Consider the following 21,623-nt stretch of genomic DNA (forward strand, 5'->3'; position numbering starts at 1 on the left):
ATGGCTCAGTTCAGGCTTCTCCCATCAACCCCAGCCAGAGGGCAGGAGCCATCTAAAAAGCTTAGGGTCACGGCTGAATGCCTGTTGGCTTCCACCAGTGGAGTTCTCAGGTGGGACCGGCCCTTGCCCTGGGAACCTCGCACTCCTTTCTCTGAGTGTTAAAGGCATTCCAGGGGCGGTGTGAAAGTCACTCAGTCATGTCTGACGCTTTTGACCCCATGGACTGCCAGGCTTCTCTGTCCATGGAATTCTCCAGGCCAGAATACTGGAGTGGGTAGCCATTCCCTTCTCCAGAGGAATCTTTTCCAACCCACGGATCGAACCCAGGTCTCCCCCGTTGCAAGTGGGTTTTTACCACCTGAGCCACCAGGGAAGCCTAGGGGTGGGGCAGGGGGGAAAATGGAAGGAAAAAAGGTGCACAGAACCAGCAGGCAGATTCCAGTGGCTCTGTGCCCATGTGCCTGCTGATATCACCAGGACACATGTGCGTCATTCACCTGCAAGCAAAACCTAAATTTCCTCACCGATCACGTTTAAAATGAGAAAAAGAGGTGAAGGTAATTTGATGGTGTGTTTTCTTTAACCCATTATAGCCAAATATTAGGATTGCGCTGCACAATCGGCATGAAGCATCAGTCTGGTCTGCTGCTGTCTTTGTGGGGGAGGAGGCGCAGAGTCTGCGGTGCTGTGTGTTTTGCCCTCGTGGTGGATCTGAATTCAGATGTCCTGCATCTCCAGCTCTTGAAGCCTCACGTGGGCACAGACAGCTCCGTCTGTCGTCTCCCAGCTGGGTCTCAGTGGGGACAGTCTTGCCTCCTTAATCCAGAGGACACTGGTGTCTGGGGACACCTGTGAACATCACGACGAGGGTGGGGAGTTCCTGACATCCAGTGGGTGGGGCCAGGGATGCTGTTTCACCCCTACTGTGCCCATGAGGGGCCTTGCAGAGAGTAACCCAGCCTAGCATCCGCAGCGGAGGGAGGAAGCTGGTTTAGGCCCACGCCCCTCCCGGAATCCGGTGGTGTAGGAGGGCACAGTCCCGTAGCAGTGGAGGTCAGACGCTGGGTCTTCTATGTCTGAGGCAGCCCTGCCTGAAGTGACCAGGTGTCCTGTGTCCAGAGCTGGCAACACTATGTGGCAGGAAGGTTCCAGAACCTTCTGGAAGGTGGACAGTCAGGAGCAGGGCGCTCAGCCGACCCGGGGCTTAGAGGTCTGTGCAAGCAGGAAGCCTCTGGTCCCGGGAGGCGGAACTTCATGGAGTCGGGGTTAACAGAGTTCAGTTCAGAAGAAGCTGCCTCTGGGTTTCCCAGAAAGTAGGGGGAGGCGGGTGTCGGGTGGGCGGAGTGGGAGTGAGGAAGGGGAAGGGACCTCCTCAAAACGAAACCAGCAGGGGCCCTGTGGGCCTCGCCCCGCCTACCCTTGGGGCTGCAGCTCCCAGCTGACCAGGTGTGCAGGCCCTGGGGCCTCCCCAGGGCTGGAGGCCACACCTCAGAACCACAGGTCAGGTGGGTGGAGGACCGGTTTGCAGTCCCCGTGGTAAAGGCAAGGTGGCTCTGGAGGAGGAAGGAGGGCGGAGGGAGAGGCCAGGCCCCATGGCAGCCTGAACCAAGGCTCAGGTTTCTGCCCAGCCTCCCCTGGGGACTCAGAGAGGCTGGTGGAGAAGTACCTGGAGAATCAGAGCGAGGCCTCAGGTGAGGGAGGGACTGAGGCCTGCAGCTGCGTCTCTTCCCTGCTTCCATCCCTCCCCTGAACCCACCCCTGGGGAGGACACGCCCCCTGAAAGGGGGGTCATCACCTCGGACTAAATGAGATGGCTACTGCTGACCCCTGGCCCCGCAAGAAGGAAGCAGACCCTCTCCTGAACATCCCGAATCCCCTTCGCCTTCACCCTGGCCACACCCTATGAGTTGCTCAGAACAGGTAACCCCCGGCTTCCCTCCCTGAGCCCGGGTGACCTGGGACCCGTCCAGAGGCTCCGACTTTCCCAGAGAGATGTTGACCCTCCCCACACCTCCACACCCTGAGTGCTGGAATGAGCTCACAGCATTAGGGCAGCGCTAGGCAGAAGGCTATGGACTGGGTATCAATGTTGAGAGTCCTGAGGGGCACAGAGCAGGGAACGCCTCACAGGAGAACCAGTGTGAGCAAGAGCATGGTGATGGGTGCATGCTAAGTTGCTTCAGTCATGTTCGACTCTGTGACCCTGTGAACCATAGCACATCCAGCTCCTCTGTCCATGGGATAGGGTGAAAAATCTTTCATCACCTCCAGCAGAGCAATGACCACTCCTAATGGGCCCAGAATGGGGCCTCAGCTCAAAAGGGGGTCAGATCTGCCTCCACAGTGCCTCCTATGGACTGTTTAACTCTGGATGTGGCAGGTAGGGTGGCAGAGGTCACAGAGACTAGGATGTTGGCTGCCTACCAGGCGAGCAGAAGCCTGTCTTCATTTCAGACTCCACTGGCCTTGGGTGTGGGACCAGGTAGGTGGTGGCCAAGTAGGGAGCTGGGTCACTAGGATATCTGACTAAGAAACTGGAACTTTGGAACTTCCCTGGTGGTCCAGGGTCTAAGACTGCACGCTCCCAGTGCAGGAGGATTGGGTTCCATCCATGGTCAGGGAACTAGATCCCACATATCACGACTAAAAATCCTGAGTGCCACCACTAACACTCTGTGCAGCCAAATTTTAAAAAATAAATATTAAAAGAAAAAGTCACTGAGAGACTGGGCCCACAGAGCAGGGCTAGACCCTGGACCAGAGACCATCCCGCCAAAACCTTCCTGGTGGCCTGCCTCAGGTAGAGGCCCCTCATGTAGGGTCCCCCTGTCCCCTCTTCCTCCCAGAAGACCACACCCACCTCCAGGCACCAGCATTGCACTGCCGTCCTTTTTAAAAAAAAAATACTTATTTTTATTTATTTATTTGGCTGCGTTGGGTCTTAGCTGGGGCATGTGAGTTCTAGTTCCCTGACCAGGGATCGAACCTGGCTCACCTGCATTGGGAGCTCAGAGTCTTAGCCACTGGACCACCAGGGAAGTCCCTGTGGGTGTCTCCTGAGGAGGCCTTTCTGCCTTCTCAGAGCCCCCATAACCCTCCCTTGTGGCTGGGGTGCTCCCCACCACCACACTCATCTACAAGTTCATGCACAGGGTCAGCCCACTGCCCTCTCCCCTGCCTGGACACCCATCTCCTTTCTTCCTTAACAGCTTTGGATTTTGCAGTGGGGACCAATGAGATTTCAAGGGCAGCCACATCAGCACCCCTCACCCTGATGCCTGTGAGGGGACCAGTGTACAGGGGTAAGGGCTGCCCAGGGGTCAGAGTCAGGGAGGAGGGGTGGGAGGGAAAGAGGGAGGGGAGAAGGAAGGGGGATGGGGAGGTAGGGGGAGGGGAGAGATGGAGGGTGGTGGGGAGGAAGGAGAGGGAGGAGGGAGGGAAGGGAAAAGGCAGTGCAAGTCTTTCACTCACTCTGGGCTCCCTGTCTTTGCACCTGCTGTTCCCCATTCTGGGGTTCCTCTCCCATTCCCCTTCTCCCCACTCCCAACTCCTGCTTAAGCTTCAGGCACCCTTTCCAGCCCTGCTGCCAAGGTCCGACAGACCCCCGGGGTCACATAAAACCCTCAGCAAAACTGCCCCTTGACCTTCCCATCTCCCATCTTCATTGCCTTGAACTTGGCAATAGATTCTTCACCATGACACATACTGCACAAGCAGCAAAAGAAAACATAAATGAACTTGGACTTAATCAAAATTTAAAACTTGGGTGCACCAAAAAGGACACCATCGGGAGAGTGAAGAGAAAGCCCACAGAGTGGGAGAAAGTGTTTGTAAATCCTGTAGGGGAGACAGGTCTATGCCAAAAGAGAGAAAGAATCCTTAACTGAAAAAAAAAAAAAAAGAAAGAGAAATAATCCTTATACCATAGCAACCAAAAGAATCACCACAATTAAAAAGGCAGGTATCTGGTCTTCCCTGAAGTCCAGTGGTTAAGACTGGGCACTTCCAGTGCGGGGGGACTAAGGTTCCACTCCTGGTCGGGGGACTAAGTTTCCACTCCTGGTCGGGGGACTAAGGTTCCACTCCTGGTCAGGGGACTAAGATCCCAAGTGCGTGGGTGTGTGCACTAAGTCGTGTCTGATTCTTTTCGGCCCCGTGGACTGTAGTGAGCCAAGCTCCTCTGTCCATGGAATTTTCCAGGCAAGAAACCTAGAGTAGGTTGCCATTTCCTTCTCCAGGGGATCTTCCCCACCCAGGGATCAAACCCGTCTCCTGCATTGCAGGCGAATTCTTTTACAGCTGAGCCATTGGGGAAGCTGCTGGAGCGGCCCAAAAAATAAATAAATAAATAAATCCTGATTCATACCGATAGGTCATTCTATAGGATTACATCTAAAATAATATTTACATTTTTAAAAAAAGACGGTTATCTCCCCAAAGATGTTGTACAGATGCCCAGTGAGCACGTGAAGAGCTGCGGGGGTTCGGGGTCTCCCCACACCTGGAGTTGGGCTGGAGGAGATGGCAGGGCGAGGGGGATCCGCCTCCACACAGAGGGCTGGGGTCTCCCTGTGATGTGTGAACCCGGAGGTGCGCTGTCTCTTTACCCACACATTAAAGAGCAGGAAGTGGCTCCGGAGTGACAGGAACGGGGTCCTGTGTGACTCCCCTCACTCCTCCTCCTCCTCCCCTGCGCTAGGGGCTACCCTCCAAAAGAGAGGCGGGAAGCCAGGCGCAGGTGCGAGGAAGCCGCCTGCCTACCTGCCCTTGGAGGAAGCCCCGCCCCCGCCCCCGCCCCCGCGCTCCTCCTCGCGCCCCCTCCCTCCCCCTCCTCTCGCCGCTCCTCTCCTCTCCCCGCCCCACTCCTCCCCGGCCGCGTCCTGCCCACCCCCAGCCCAGCTCTTCTCCTCATTAAAAGGGAGTGGCCGCTTTCCGGCCGGTGTTCCAGACTGCAGGCCCTGCTGCTGCTCCGGGTCGGCCCCTGAGGTTCTGGGAGGTTCTCAAACGCTCCCTTTTGAAGTTCTGGCTTCCCAGTGGAACCAGCCAGGGTAGGAGTGGGGAGGAGGTTTCCCCAGCATCCAGCAGAAACCCAGGGAGTCTGGGGGCCAGGCTTGACCCTGAGGGGGTGCTCCTTGTTTCTGTGTCTATTAGAGTGTACTCACCCTAATCGCCCAGAAAACTCGGTGTCCCCAGACATCAGTTATGGTGGGTTGACATGCACCAATCAACACCTACTTGGGTTAACACCTGCCTTCATTCACAGCAGCCCAAAGTGCAGACCATCCAATGTTCATCACTGCATAGTGAATACACAAAGTGGTCCCTCCACACCTGGAAGCATCACTCAACCATAAAAAAGGGAGAAGCCCTGACACTCGCCACCATGTGGACCGATCCTGAGAACACAATGCTCAATGAGAGAGGCAGACACAGAAGGACACACAGGGTGTGATTCCACTGATGGGAAACGTCCAGAACAGGCAGGTCCACAGACACAGAGAGTGGGTTCCTGGTTGTCAGGGGCTGGGGGAAGGGATGGGGTTGATGCTAATGAGGATGGGGTTTCCTTTTGGGGTGATGAGAGTATTCTAAGATTAGATAGAACTGTTGCACAACATGGTGAATGTCCTCAAAACCAGTGAATTGCACACTTTAAGTAGGTAAGCTGTATGGTAGGTGAATTATATCTCAATAAAGCTGCTATACTAAAAACGAACCACCGTCTCTCATTGGTTCCCGCCCACATTCTATCTTGCTGAGTTGTTTGCTTTTTTTTTTTTATTTATTCATTTGACTGCACTGGGTCTTGGTTGTGGCCCATGGGATCTAGTTTCCTGATCAGGGATCCAAACCCAGGCCCCCTGCATTGGGAATGTGCAGTCTCAAGCCACCAAATCACCAGGGAAATCCCTGAGCTGTGTTCTTGGCATCCCCCAGGTGACTCTCCCTGGTCTCTTCTTGCCCAGTCTGGGGAGTCCTTTTCAGGCCCTGAACAGGGTTCTAGGGAGAGAAGACTGGGTCCAGGTCCTGCCATCCAGGGCTCTCAGCCCAGCCCAGAAGGCAGTGGATATGTGGCCCAGAGGTCAGCTGTGGACCCACCACCCTGCAGGAAGAACAGCAGTAGTGAGGGGGACAAGGGCCCACCATTGTCCAGAGACAGGCAGGCCTACAGGAGCAACTGGGCCTCCAGACACTTCTGCCAGAACAGGAGCCCCACGCCACAGCAGGTGAGTCCAGGGGACACCCTGCCCACCCCGGACTCCGGCCACATGGAGGGAGCCTCCTTCCTAGTGCTTTCTGGGCCAAGGGTCCCTGCTGGGTGAAGGCAGCAGACATCCTGTTCTGCCTGGGACCATGCTCCGCCCCCTCCCTAAGGGGATGTTGTGAGACTGTCCTGGGTCAGCAGTCAGCAGGGCTTTGATCTTCCCAGCACCCCATGGGGGCCGACAGGATCCCCAGCCCCACTTTGACAGGAGGCTGAGGGTGGGATGGTGCGGGGAAGGAATCCAGGATAAGAGGGTGGCTTGTGAAACCCAAGGTCGCAGTGGGAACTTGCCCTTGACCCCTTGACCTTTACTCTCAGAATCCACTCTTCAGAGGAAGGTCAGGGAGGGAGCTGCAAGGCAGGCGGTGGCCCCGCCACCAGACAGGACAGGGCAGAGGCTGACCCCTGCTCCCTACCCCCGCACCTGATACGGCTGCCTCCCTCTCTCTCCGTTTCCCTGTTCTCCTCTGTCTCTGTCTCTGTCTCTCTTCTTCCTCTCCCCGAAAGTGAAACCAGTGACACCAAACTGAAACCGAAGCTACTGCCTGGCCGCCAAGCCCGCGGAGGGGGAGAGCAGACAGGCGGGCCAGTGGGCGACTCCTCCGGCCAGCCCACGTGGCGGGCCGCGGGATGGAGGGAGGAGCCGCTCCTTAAATTGCGGTGATTTTAAAAAAAGAAAAATTCGAGGGGGAGGTCCGGCCGACCAACAAGGCTGCCACGTTCTCCTCTTCGGCTCCCCTGCTGCCTTTCCTGGCTGTGGTCCCCTGCTGCTCTGCAGGCTCCCCTGGGGAGGGGGGTTGACATCTTGTAGAAGGTCCTGGCGGGGTGGGGCGGGAGACAGGACTGGCCTGGTTCAGTCGGGGTCCCTCGGGTGACGTGGACCCATGGAGACCGTCTCCACTGAATATCCAGCCTCGGGCCCCTTGCACAGATAAAAAGCCAAGCCTGGAGACAGGCACGGAGACAGGCGGCCTGAGACAGTGTGGGGGTGGGGAAGAGGCTTTGCTGGAGGAGTAGGGGTGGAGGAGGGGGAGGGTAGAGGGACGGCTCCAGTGCTGGGACTGGGCCACTGGTCAAGCTGAGGCCACAATGCAGTGGTTTTTCTTTCCTTTCCTGCAGAGCATAGGAAGCAAGCTGGCATGTTAGATCCAGGCTGGTGTTTCTGCCCCCTGGTCACTGTGGACACTTGGGACCAATTGTTTTCTGGGTTGGGGCTGTCCTGGCCACTGGGGAGCTGCTGAGTGGCACCCCTGGCCTCCACCAGCTCCATGCCAGAAGCTCCCCCAATATGACAAGCAGTTGTCCTCAAGGGGTGGGGGAAATCACACACACACCCTGTCCCCCACCAATGTGACCCCCTTGCCCTAAGCAAACACCCTCGTGGGACCCTGCTACAGAAAGAGGGACAGAGACAGGGCACTGGGGTGGACCCCAAAGGCAGCCAGGCAGGTTGGCCCCCAGCTTTGGAGCACTCCTTTGACGTCCTGAGAGGCCCCGGGGAGCTGTCACCCAGCCTGGAGTGAGGGGGCGTTTGGGAGACCAGCACTATTATGCTGGGTGGAGACTGGGAGCTTCGGGCTGGAAAGACCCATTGCACAGATGGGAATCCTGAGGGGTGGGTGGACCTGAGGGGAGGGAGGGACCAGGGATAGCAGTGCCAGATCAGACCACAGCTTCCATCTCTTAAGTGAGGCTCCCTAGCCCCCCAGGAAAGCATGGACCGCCGTCACTCCACCCTCTGCTTCTTAGAAACATTTCTCAGTGATGCTGGGGGCCATGCATGCAGCTGCTGAAGCATTTTGATACTTGCACACCTGGTTTGACCACCCCGGGGTGTGTTGGTTAAATGTTAGCTCATCTGGGAGGGGCCCTGGGGACCTGGGAGGAGCCTGGGTGGGAGGAGACTACCGTCCACCCACCAGGGAACCAGGGGCTTCCGGCTGCTCACCTGGCCTGCCCTGCAACCGGGGTACCAGTTCCGGGTCTATGGGGCACTGGGGACAAGCAAAGTCCCTGCCCACAAACCCAGCGATGTGCCTGTGAGTGGTCACGGCAGGGCTGGAAGTCTCCAGAAGCCGAGCTGGGAGCCATTTGTCTCTGCACTTGTGGCTGGTGGCTCCCGGGTTCTTTTCTTTCCAATGTCGTCACTTGCCAAAATGAAACGGCTGGACTCTCTTTAGTTGGGCCCCAAAATAGTTTCTTTTGGTTTTATTTTTTTAGTCTTTTTTTTTTAAAAAAAAAAACAGACCTGGATTTTTTCACTGTATTAAATTATACACGGAAAGTTACTATCTTAACCATTTTAAAGTGCACAACTCAGTGGCATTCAGTACGCTCACATTGTTGGGCAAATATCTCCAGAACTTTCTCATCTTCCCAAACTGAATCTCGGTCCCGATTAAACACTGACTCTCCATCCCCCTCCCCCAGACCCTGTCTCCTCCCCATCTTACCTTCTGTCTCTAAGGATTTGATTTCTGTAGGGACCTTCTGTGAGTGGAATCAGATACTAGTCACCCTTCTGTGTCTGGCTTCTCTCACTGGGCATCATGACTTTGGGAGTCCTTCCACACTGTGGCAGATATCAGCACCTCCTTCCTTTCTATGGCTGAGTAATAATCCACTGCATGGATGTACCACAATTTGTTTATTCATCATATGTCTACTTGACTGCTCTGGACTGCTGTGATGAACACGGGGGTGCAAACACCTGCACAGTTTCAGAAATTGAACTTTGCTCTGGATTCTCTGATTTAGGCCTCGGCAGCCCTGACAGCACTTTGACCCAATGAGTCTGGTGGAAAGACCCCCCACAAGGCTCCCAGAAGGTTCTCTTGATATTGTGCTGATCCAGCCCCCGGGAGTAAAGTGTGCCACCCATTGCCTGAGCCCAGTGCTGTATGCCAGGCAGTGAGAGGAACTCAGATAGGACTGGGACCATGTCTGACATTCATCCTTCCATCCCTCCCTTGGGAAGACCCCAGAATCAATTTCACCTTCCATCCATAAGCCATACAGAGGACTTCTGTGAACCATACCTGGTTGTCATCTATCTGTCTTTTCCTTGTGGGGCACAGCTCTCTATCTCTTTTCAGCATCCTGGTCTCATCCCTGGAATGTTTTGGTAAGACCCACCATCTCCCTTGAGCTGAATGCTAGACCTCTATTAATGTGGCCTGAAATCACATCAGCTTTTTCAGAATCTTAGCTGCATTTTTTTTTCCCCATGCCATACAACACGTGGGATTTTAGTTCCCTGACTAGGGATCGAACCTGTGACCCTTGCATTGGAAGCTTGGAGTTTTAACCCCCAGACCAGGGAAGTCTCCCTAGCTGCACTATTTATCGCCTGGTTTGTCCCTACAAGCTGTGGAGGGCAAGATGATGGTCTCCCAGGAACGTCTGAATCCTAATGCCTGGAACTTATGAAGATGCTCCCTTACATACATGGTAAAGGAAATCCGCAGGTCATAATAAGTTAAGGCTTCTAACAAGAGAGATGATCCTGGATTCCCCGGGGGCCCAGTGTCATCACAGGGTCCTTGTAAGAGGGAGGGGGAGGGTCAGAGGCAGAGAAATGGGAGATGCTGCTCTGCTGGCTGTGAGGATGGAGGGAGGGGCTGTGAACCAGGGACGCGGCACTTCTAGAACCTGGAAAAGGCAGGAGCCAGTGCTCCCCTGGAGCCTCTGGAGGGACCAGCCTAAGACACACATTTTGGACTTCTGACCTCTGAAAATGGAAGAAAATTAATTTGCATTTTTTTTCAGTCACTACATTCATGGTAATTTTTGCTACAGTCGCCCTGGGAAACCCAAACAAAACCCTCATAGGATATTCTGTCTGGTGCAATTACCGCCCCCCTCCTTTTTTTAAAGAAAAGAAATACATACTAATTGAAGAAAAGTCAAATAATCAGAGAAGCAAGAAAAAAAAAATCACCCTTATCCCACCATGTAGAGATAAGCACTGTTGATACCTCACTGTGTATACAAAGATTATACATATATATATATATATATATTTAAGAATAATGGGACCTTAAGTTTGGGTTTTTTTTTTTTTTGCCACACCATGCAGTATGTGAACCCGAGCTGCTTGCATCCCTGCCTTGGAAGCACAGTCTCAACCCCTGGACCACTAGGAAAGTCCCAGGACCTTTTAAATATACTAGTTTGTAACCCATTTTTCTAGTTACTATACCTTGACCATTTCAAAACATTCCCTTTGGATAAATTTCCAGATATATAATCTCTGGGCCAAAGGGTATGCATATTTTTAGGCACTTTTGGTCAAGCAAATTTTTTTCAGGTGTTTTCATTTCTGTGTGTTTTTCTAAAATTAATATATAGGCTATAGACAATAAAACCTACAGATATTATGTATAGAGTTAGATGAGATTCACAAATGTACACACCCATGCAAACTCAACTTTGCTTTTTTTTGTGGTTAAATAAATGTTTTATTTGGGTATAGTTTAGATTTACAGAAAAATTACAAAGATTCCAAAATTAGAAAGACTTCCTATCTACCCTTAACCCACCTTCCCCTAATGCTATCATACATCACCATGGTGTATCTGTCACAAGGAACCAACACCTGTAAACCCTACACTGTCTTCACATTTCTCCAGTTTTTTCCACGAATGCCTTTTTTCCATCCAAGACCACATCCTGCGGTTAATCAACTGACTTTCCCCCCTCAAAAAAAATTGTAGGGACTTTCCTGGCAGTCCAGTGGTTGGTTAAGACTCTGAGCTTCTGATGCAGGGTGCATGGGTTCAAACCTTGGTCAGGGAATTAAGTTCCTGAGGGGAACTAAGCCCCATGCTGTGGCCAAATAAATAAATAAAGATAAATAATTACAATAAAATATACATACCAGGGCTCCCCTGGTGGCTAAGACAGTAAAGAATCTGCCTGCCACGCAGGAGATCCAGGTTCAATCCTGGGTCGGGAAGAGCCCCTGCAGAAGGGAAAGGCTACCCACTCTAGAATTCTTCCCTGGAGCATCCCATGGACAGAGGAACCTGGGCAGCTACAGTCCACGGGGTCACAAAGAACTGGACATGACTGAGTGACTGACGCTTTCACTTTCATACATACCATAACATTTACCATTTTAACCTTTTCTAAGTGTGCAGTTCAGTGGCACTAAGTCCATTCACGTTGTTGTACAACCATACCCACCATCCATCTCCAGGTCTTTCTCATCTTCCCAAACTGCGACTCTGTCTGCGTTCATTCAGTTGCCTTTTGAGAGTGTGCACAGAACTTTACAGCCTTCCCAGGAAGACAGCTTCCCTGGTGGCTCAGAGGTTAAGGCATCTGCCTGCAATGCGGGAGACCAGGGTTTGATCCCTGTGTTGGGAAGATCCCCTGGAGAAGGAAGTGGCAACCCACTCCAGTATTCTTGCCTGAAGAATCCCATGGATGGAGTAGCCTGGTAGGCTACAGTCCATCGGGTGGCAAAGAGTCGGACACGACTGAGCGACTTCACTTTCACTTTCAGGAAGGCAAGTGTGTATTTGTGTGTTTTTTGTGATACACTATGAATCCAAATTGATCTCCATTCTCTCAGAACTGATAAGCTAGCCTTCAGCATCTTGGCATCTTTATTCAAAGTCACTGGTGAAAAAGATTAGATTGATAAGGACTTCCCTGATGGTCCAATGGTTGGGATTTCCCTTTCCAGTGCAGGGGATGTGGGTTCAATCTCTGACTGCTAGGATCTCACATGCTTCCTTGCCAGGGGACCAAAACATGGAACAGAGGCAATATTGTAACAAATTCAATAAAGACTTTCTAAGTGGCCCACATCAAAAAAATCTTTAAAAATTAGATAGATAATGCTTCAGTTCAATTCAGTTCAGTTGCTCAGTCGTGTCCGACTCTTTGCGACCCCATGAATCACAGCACGCCAGGCCTCCCTGTCCATCACCAACTCCCGGAATTCACTCAAACTCATGTCCATCGAGTCAGTGATGCCATCCAGCCATCTCATCCTCGGTCGTCCCCTTCTCCTCCTGCCCCCAATCCCTCCCAGCATCAAAGTTTTTTCCAATGAGTCAACTCTTCGCATGAGGTGGCCAAAGTACTGGAGTTTCAGCTTTAACATCATTCCTTCCAAAGAAATCCCAGGGTTGATCTCCTTCAGAATGGACTGGTTGGATCTCCTTGTAGTCCAAGGGACTCTCAATAGTCTTAAAAACATAGACACACACACATATATATGACATGTTGAAGTCCTAATTTCCAGTACCTTAGAGGGAGACTTTATTTGCAGATAAGGTAGTTGAAGATATAATTAGTTAACACGAGATCATACTGGAGCAGAGTGGACCCCTAATGCAATGTGACCACTGACCTTACAAGAAGGGGACATTTGGACAGATACAGATGACCACAGAGGGGAGATGACTTCAAGGGACCTGGGGGAAGCCAGCAACTTGCAAGCCAGGGGAAGCCTGAGGCTACTGGAAGGAAACCAGGAGAAAGGTCTGCAACAGATCCTTCCCGCAGAGCCTTCAGAGGGGGAATGGCCCTGCCCACAACTCACCTCTGGGCTCCTGGCCTCCAGAACAGAAAGCGAATATATTTCTGCTGTTCCCAGCCACCCAGTTTGTAGTCCTTTGTTACAGAAGGTCTGTTGTTGTTGTTCAGTTGCCCAGTCATGTCCGACTCTCTGAGACCCCATAAACTGCTGCACACCAGGCTTCCCGGTGTTTGCTAATCTCCTAGAGTTTGCTAAAACTCATGTCCATTGAGTCAATGATGCCATCCAACCATTTCATCCTCTGTCATCCCCTTCTCCTCCTGCCTTCAATCTTTCCCAGCATCAGGGTCTTTACCAGTGAGTTGGTTCTTCGCATCAGGTGGCCAAAGTATTGGAGCTTCAGCTTCAGCATCAGTCCTTCTGGTGAATATTCAGGGTTGATTTCCTTTGGATTGACTGGATTGATCAGCAAAAAGATATAACACAGAAGCTGTAGAAAACGAATTTATATACGTATTTCATAGGGTCCTTATAAGAGGGAATTACAAAGGTCAGAGTCAGAGAGAAATGAGAGGATGTCAAGCTGCTGGTTTTGAAGATGAAAAAATAGATCATGAGCCTTTGAAAAATATACATAGGGGGACTTTCCTGGTGGTCCAGTGGCTAAGACTCTGAGCTCCCAATGCAGGGGGCCTGGGTTCAGTCCCTGGTCAAGGAACTAGATCCCTCATGCTGCAACTAAGATCTGGCCCAGCCAAATAAGTAAATAAATAAATATTTTAAAATATAAGTGTGGGGACTTCCCTGGTGGTCCAGTGGTTAGGACTCCAAGCTTCCACTGCAGGGGGCATGAGTTCTATCCCTAGTTGGGGAACTAAGACCCCACATACCTCATCACATGGTTGAAAAAAAAAAAAAAAGACCTTGTCCACTTTCCCGGGTCTTCATCTATATAGGCTGGGATGCCTATACCAGCATCCCAACTGGCCTATCCCTTCCCAGGGTTCTTACACAGTCATCAGCGTGATTAACAAAACATAAAGCAGGCCACAGGTCTGCTCAAACCCAAGCTGATGTCTTTCCATCAATATTTTTGGGGTAGGAGGAACATTTTAATTTTTTTTTTTTTTCTGTGCCATGAGGAAAGTGGGATCTTAGTTCACTGACCTGGGATCTAAACCGTGCTCCCTGCATTGGGAAGGGAAGTCCCTCGACTTCTTTAATTTTAATTTTTTGAAAAGAAAAACATTTGGGAATTTCCTAGTGTCCAGTGGTTAGGACTCTTCACTGTCACTGCTGAGGGCCTGGGTTCAGTCCCTAATTGGGGAACTAAGATCCCACAAGCCATATGTTGTGGCTAAAACAAAGAGAAAGAAAGGAAAAACATTTAGTTTTACTCATAAATGACCACAGTTCATAATAATGGGATGTGAGAAATCACTAGGGACCACAGGAGTATCCAGACTTCAGAATGAGGTTGAGCCCAGCCACTCTCATCTCCTGTTCCAGGCCTACTTTTCTTTACAATCTAAAGAAAAAAATTTGGGGCAACATACATGAGATATAAATTTTACCAATTTAACCATTTTGAAGTGTTCATTTAGTGTCACTTAAGTGTATTCACACTGTTGTGCAACCATCCCCACCATCATCTCCAGAACCTTCTCATCTTCCCAAACTGAAACCCCATCCCAGTGAAACACTGACTCCCTATCCCCTCCCCCATCCCCTGGCCCCACCATCTATTTCCTGTCTCTGTGGATCTGACACCTCTAGGGACCTCCAGTGAGTGGAATCAGACAGTGTGTGTCCTTCTGGTTTATTTCACTGAGCATCACGTCCTCAAGGTCCATCCAGGTTGTAGCAGGTGTCAGAATCTCCTTCCTTTTGAAGGCTGAGTAATATTCCACTGCGTGGATGGACCACATTTTGCTTATTCATTCGTCCATCAATAGACATGTGGGTTGTTGCCACATTTTAGCTATTGTGGATACAGCTGCTGTTAAACATGGGTGTTGCTTTGCTTTTTAAAACTGATATGTCATTCACATACCAGAATATTCACTCTTTAATGTGTACAATTCAGTGGTTTTCACAGAATTGTGCAATCTTCACTACTATGTAATTTTCCAGTACTTCCATCACCCCAAAGAACAACCCCATCCCCCTTAGCAGTCACTCCCCTCCACCAGGTCCTGGCACCCACAAATCCATGCCCTGTGTCTGTAGATCTGCCTGTTCTGGACGTTTCTCATCAGTGGAGTCACAACTGTGTCCTCCTTCTGTGTCTGCTCCTCTCACTGAACATCGTGTCCCCAGGATCCATCCATGTAGTAGTCAGTGTCAGGGCTTCACTCCTTTTTATGCCTGAATCCATGACCTGCCGGAGAAGGCAATGGCACCCCACTCCAGTACTCTTGCCTGGAAAATCCCACGGATGGAGGAGCCTGGAAGGCTGCAGTCCATGGGGTCGCTGAGGGTCAGACACGACTGAGCGACTTCACTTTCACTTTTCACTTTCATGCATTGGAGAAGGGAATGGCAACCCACTTCAGTGTTCTTGCCTGGAGGATCCCAGGGACGGTGGAGCCTGGTGGGCTGCCGTCTACGGGGTTGCACAGAGTCAGACACGACTGAAGTGACTTAGCAGCAGCAGCAGCAGCAGCAGCCATGACCTGCAGGTGCCCCGGTCACTGCCCTAGAATCTGTTGCTCCAGCCTCACTGGTTTCCTGCCTGATCCTCCATCATGAATCCCAGCCCCACACTTTACCCTTTACCCTCCCACCTGGAAACCTGCCCATCCTTCTTCAGATCTCTGTTCTCTACCACCTCCTTGGAATAATTGTCCCTGATGATCATTTCAATAAAAGACCTGACCCCTTAGACAAACCTAGTCTTGGTCTGGTTCTATGGGGTTTCTTGGGGTCTCTTGCCTTTTGTCATTTGGGGGCTATTTTACAACTATGTACATTGTAGAAAATGGATGCTTATAGCAATGTTTCTTTTTGTTTTTGTTATTTATTTATTATTATTTTTGGCAACATTACACGGCTTTTGGGATCTCAGTTCCCTGACCAGGGATTGAACCCGGGACCATGGCAGTGAAAGTGCAGAGTCCTAACCACTACACTACCAGGAAATTCCTTGGCAATCATTCATTAAAAAAAAAAAATTGTTGTTATTCAGTCACTAAGTCGTGTCCGACTCTTTGCAACCACATAGACTACAGCACACCAGGCTTCCCTGTCCTTCACCATCTCCTGGAGTTTGCTCAAACTCTTGTTCATTGAGCCAGTGAACCATCTCATCCTCTGTTGCCTGCTTCTCCTCCTGTCCTCAATGTTTCCCAGAATCAGGGTCTTTTCCAATGAGTTGGCTCTTTGTATCACGCGGCCAAAGTATTAGAACTTTAGCTTCAACATCAGTCCTTCCAATGAATATTCAGGGTTGATTTCCTTTAGGATTGACTGGTTTGATCTCCTTGCTGTCCAGGGGACTCTCAATAGTCTTCTCCAGAACCACAGTTCAAAAGTATAAATTCTTTGGCTCTCAGCCTTCTTTATGGTCCAACTTTCACATCCATACATGATTACTGGAAAAATCATAGCTTTGACTATATGGACCTTTGTCAGCATATTTTAAAATTTTTCTTCCCCAATTCATTTATTTTCTTATTTTTATTAATTTACTCTTGGGCCACACAGCATGTGGGATCTTAGTTCCCAGACCATGGATCAAACCCATACCCCTTATAGTGGAAGCACAGAGTCTTAATCACTGCGCTGCCAGGGAAGTCCCTGGCAATGATTCTTGTCAAGAGAGATACAAATTAATTGTGCACAATCATGTCTTGCTTCTGTCTGTAATTCATCCAAGCGTTGCTCACCTGTCTCTATGTGAGTGTACTTTGGATTTTCCTTTGAACCCATTGTAACACCTTGCCGGTTCCCTCATTAATGAATGAATGAAATAAAATCTTTTGACCTGTGTTCATTTAAAAAAAAAAAAAGGCCCCAGGCCCCCATCACTGTCTATTCAGTTTCTCTGATTACTGTCTTCAGTGAATCACTGATAATTTTCTGAAATTCTTTATGTATGTGTCTATTTGCTTATTATCAGTATTCTCCACTAGAATGTGAGCTGGAGATTGGGAACTTGGCTCATGGGAGGTGCCAAGAGCTAGCTAAGTGGGTTTCCAGGCAGACCAACCACTGAGCAGAACATTCTAGAATTGTCAGGGTGTCCACATTAGGCTCAGTGACACCCCTGGGTTTTAGGACCTGCCTACAACCCCACCATGTTTGAAAGAGAAATGCTTACCCTAGCTTTCTTTCCCAGAACTTCTTCCAGAAATATCAGCTAGGATTCCCAAGGCTTGTGTGCAAACTTCTTCAATACCTCAATCTGTGAGCTCCCTGGGCCCAGTGACAGACCCCAGTGACATCCCCAACAGCCAGGGAATGCCCCCCATCCACTCCCTCTTGGATCTTGGTTGACAGAACAGTCAATGCCTAAAAACATAATCTAAATGGGAAAAGAATTTGACAAAGAATATATACATGTATATGTATGGGCTTCCCCGGTGGCTCAGTGGTAAAGAATCCACCTGCAATGAAGGAGACACTGGAGATGTAAGTTTGATCACTGGGTCGGGAAGATCCCTCGGAGGAGGGCATAACAATCCACTCCAATATTCTTGCCTGAAGAATCCCATAGACAGGGGAGCCTAGTGGACCAAGTCCACAGGGTCACAAAGAATCGGACACAACTGAAGCAACTGAGCATGGATACATAAGTGTAACTGAGTTACTTTATTGTATACTTGAAACTAATACAATATTGTTAAGCAATTATGCTCCAACATTAAACAAACAAACAAACAAAAACAACTAAAGACATTTGATCCAAGTTGCCAAGTGCCTTCCTTGTTTGCTGGCTGCTTTGTAAGCCTGTGAAAGAGATATGGTGCTTGCCACCATTGATATATTGAGGCCCAGGGGATGGAAGAAGATATTCTTCCAGATGGAAATTAAAAGAAAGCTGGAGCAGCAATACTCATATCAGACAAAAATAGACTTTAAAATAAGGACCGCTGTAAAAGACAAAGAAGGACAGTATATAGTGATCAAGGAATCAATCAAGAAGAAAATATAAAAATTGTAAATATATATGCATCCAACATAGGAGCACTTCAGTATATATTTGCCATATATGTGGCGAATCTCAACAACCATAAAGGGAGAAATGACAGTAACATAATAGTAGTTAGTAGCGGGGGACTTTAACATCCCACTTTCATCAATGGATAGGTCATCCAGACAGAAAATCAATAAGGAAACACGGGCCTTAAACAACACATTAGACCAGATGGACTTAATTAGTATTAATAGAGTGTTCCATCCAAAAGTAGCAGAATACACCTTCTCAAGTGCACATGGAACATTCTCCAGGATTGACCGCATGCTGGGTCACAAAGCAAGCCTTGGTAAATTTAAGAAAATTGATATATCAAGCATCTTTTCTGATCACAACACTATGAAATTAGAAATAAGTTACAAGGAAAAAAAATTAAAAAAAAAACACAAACATGTGGAGACTAACAATATGCTACTAAACTGAGGCCCAGAGTGGGAGGGTTCAACCTGGGCTACAGAATCAGAACAAGAGGATTGGTCTTAAGAAATGCCAGCTTTGGGACTTCCCTGGTGGTCCAGTGGTTAAGAATCTGCCTTGTAATGCAGAGGACACTGGTTTTTGATCCTTGGTCTGGGAAGATCCCATATGCCTCAGGGTAACTAAACCCATGCACCAGAGCTACTGAGCCAGCTCTCTAGAGCCCATGAACTGCAACTACTGAACCCATGTGCTGTAACTACTGAAGCCTGAGCACCTAGAACCTATGTGTCCCAACAAGCGGAGCCACTACAGTGAGAAGCCCACACACTGTAGCAAAGAGTAGCCCCTGCTTGCCACAACTAGAGAAAGCCCAGGTGCAGCAATGCTCACCCACCATGCCCTTCCCCCAGATAAGAATTATAAATAAATCAATCTTTTTTTTAAAGAATTCTGTTAGCTGCAAAATACTCCTTTATCAAAATATAAAGCCACTGTAAACCAACTCTACTTCCATAAAAAGTAATTATATATATACATACATACATATATATATATATATATATATATATACACACTATTTACTGAGATATAATTCACATGCTAAACAATTCACCCTTTTAAAGTATGTAATTCAGTGATTTCCAGCATAGTCACAGAGTTGTAAAATCATGGCCACTATCTACTTCCAGAACATTTTCATCACCCTCAAAAGAAACTTCATTTCTATTGGTATTCGTTCCCCACCCAATTCTCCCCAACACCTCCCAGCTCCAGGCATCCACTAAGCCATATTCTGTCTCTGTATTTGCCTGTTCTGGACATTTTGTATAAATGGAATTACACACTGTGTGGCCTTTTGTGTCTGCTTTGTTTCACTGAGCATTCTATTTTCAAGGTTTCACACTGTAGCCTGTGTCAGTGCTTCACTCCTTTTTAAGGCTGAATAATATTCTATTGTATGGATGGACCCACATTTGATTTATCCATTTATCAGTTGATGGACATCTGGACTGTTTCTACCTTTGGTTATTAGGAATAATGCTGTTATAGATATTCGTGTTCTCATTTCTCTTGGGTAGAGACACCTAGGAGTGAAATTGCTGGATGGTATGGTGGCTGTCTCTTTTACACTTGAGAAACTGCCAAACTCTTTTTCACAGCAGCTGTAACATTTTACGTCCCCACCAGCTACAAATGACGGTTCCAGTTTCTCCCCCATCCTCATCAATGCTTGTTCTGGTCTGTCTTTTTGATTCAAGCCACCCTAGCAGGGGTGAAGTGGTGTCTCCTTGTGGTTTTGATTTGCATTTCCCTGATGACTAGTGATGTTGGGTAACTTTTCATGAGCTTGATTGGTTATTTATATATATACATATATATATTTTTAGAAATGTCTATTTAAATCCTTTACCTATTAAAAAAAGTTGTAGTGTTTTTATTGTTGAGTTTAAGAGTTCTTTATATATCATATAAATAGTAGACCCTTATCAGATCTATGATTTGCAAATGTTTTCTCCCATTCTGTGGGTTTTTCTTTCACTTTCTCGATGGTGTTCTTTCAAACACATAGGTTCAAAATACTTTAGACATAATTTTTGTTTTGTTATAAGTCATAAGTGCAGGATACAAAATTCAAAACATCAAAGAGAGTAAACAGGAGCTGTCTCAGTCTGCTCCCCATCCCAAAAGCAACCGCTGGTGCTGGTCAAAAGAATTATCTGTTGAAATGTTACATAACTTTGCAGCCCTTGTAACTGGAATTCAAGCCCCTCTGCTCAAATGCTATGTGTATTTGGTAAGTTTGCCAAGTTTACCCTCTCTGGGTCTTCAATGTCTTTATCGTGTACATTAGGGATGATAATTCCAGGTTCCACAGATGGACTAAAATAGCACACAAAAGTGGAATTCAGAAAAGGAGAGCTGGTATTACAACTCACCCTAGACTAAATCTATTTTGAGGCAAGTTTCAAGTATTTAACAATTTTTATATTGCTTTATTGCATGATGGAGTCCTGATACATTCCAAGAATCCTTTAGCCAAGCATCTTAAGTAGGGGTCTGCCAATGAGATTAAAAAAAAAAATGCCTTGAGTGTGTGTGAAGTTTTCACCTTGGGAGATGTGGGTCTCACCTCTATCCTGGCCAGGAACAGGGCATACGGGTCAGGGTATGGCCCAAATAAAAGTAATAATGACAACAATAACAACATAATCCTATCTGTCCTGTGTTGAGGACCTCCCACCAGCAGGTACAATGCTGTATGTTACATGTACCATCTTGATTCTCCTTTGTCACAACCCTAGGAAGTCTCTACCATTACTCTTTTTTATTTTTTAAAATAAAAATTTTTTAAAGTTTTATTATTTTTTTGGCCATGTTGTGGCATTTGAGGGAATCTTAGTTCCATGACCAGGGATCAAACTTGTGCCCTGCTGTAGTAGAAGCTTGAAGTCTTAACCACTGGACCACCAGGGAAGTCTCTCTATGATTATTCTTTACAGAGGACTCTGAGGATCAGAGAGGTTAAGTAGTCTGCCCAAGGTCACACAGCAACTCAATCTTTTATACTTTATTAGGTTTTTCAACTAGTATCTGCTTGGGTATCTTTTGTGGGGGCAGGGGAGGGGTGGGACTGAGGAGTAGGGGTTAGGACAAAGCTTTTCCCACCTCCTTCTCTTTTTATTGCAGGGGCAGGAATGGGCACAGGGTATGCCATCCTGGCATCTCCTCAAGGACTTGCCTGCAGACCCTCTGGCAGGGTCCAGAGCCAGATAAAGCTGGATCCAACATCCTTGGGATCTCTCCCTCTCTGGGTCTCAATTTCCTCAAATGTAAAATGGAAATCACATAATCCCTGCTCTTTCCCGGGGCCTGATAAGGATTAGATTCAATGCCAATCTTACATGTAAGTTCTCTTGCCCCTTCTGAGTCAGGTTATCAACTGCTGAGAAGAGTACCAGATATCTGAGGCTGGGTAGTACAGAGGGGACACTGAGTCACCCTTCTCTGGCTGAGTGGGTGGAGCTTGCAGGATGGCAAATAAGACCATTTAGGATGAAGGTCTGAGCTTCGGGTATCTACAGAGCCCAGGTGCTATCCTGAGACCTGCAAATTGTGTTTCTGCTTGGCCCTTCTCCTCCCAGGGTGGATGAGAGGGTGGTTTAAAGAAGGAAGAGGCTTATTTCCCAGGCAGGGTCGTTAGAGCAAAGTCCCTGGGTTCCGCCCTCACTCTGGATGGCTGTGGCCCC

This window comes from Budorcas taxicolor, chromosome 7 (assembly GCF_023091745.1).
Source record: "Budorcas taxicolor isolate Tak-1 chromosome 7, Takin1.1, whole genome shotgun sequence".
Taxonomy (NCBI): Eukaryota; Metazoa; Chordata; class Mammalia; order Artiodactyla; family Bovidae; genus Budorcas; species Budorcas taxicolor.